This window comes from Otolemur garnettii, unplaced genomic scaffold (genome assembly GCF_000181295.1).
Source record: "Otolemur garnettii isolate 467f Iridium unplaced genomic scaffold, OtoGar3 scaffold00015, whole genome shotgun sequence".
In the NCBI taxonomy this organism is placed as follows: Eukaryota; Metazoa; Chordata; class Mammalia; order Primates; family Galagidae; genus Otolemur; species Otolemur garnettii.
Window position 1 is genome coordinate 23,504,457 of NW_003852410.1, and position 362 is coordinate 23,504,818.

Sequence of the window (362 nt, forward strand, 5' to 3'; positions counted from 1 at the left end):
AAAAAAAAAACACAATTGCTTCTCTCTATTCCAAAGAAAATGCCATGTTAAGAGAGGAAGTAGCCCAATGCATTCTGGAGCCTGAGACTGGTACAACCAAGGAAAACTTGAGAGAACTAAAAAAGATAAGGCTGGGAGAAAAAAAGGCTACAAACAGCAAGAGACACAAAGCAGAATGAATCCCGCCAAAAAGATTCTGGTTGTCAAAATCAAGGAAACAGGATGGGTACTGTTGGGTCTTTAGATAAGTCTAATTTCAGAATTAAGAAATAGGCACGGCTCGGCACCTATAGCTCAACCGGGTAAGGTGCCAGTCACGTACACCTAAGGTGGCGGGTTCGAATCCCCAGCCCGGACCCGCC

At 44.5% G+C, this 362-nt stretch overlaps 1 protein-coding gene across 6 annotated transcripts in view; it reads right to left on the reverse strand.

Annotated features, from left to right (window-relative positions):
* ATXN7 (ataxin 7) overlaps positions 1 to 362 on the reverse strand; it is a 124,037-nt gene that overhangs the window by 16,895 nt on the left and 106,780 nt on the right. The gene's annotated exons all lie outside the window — the stretch shown is intronic.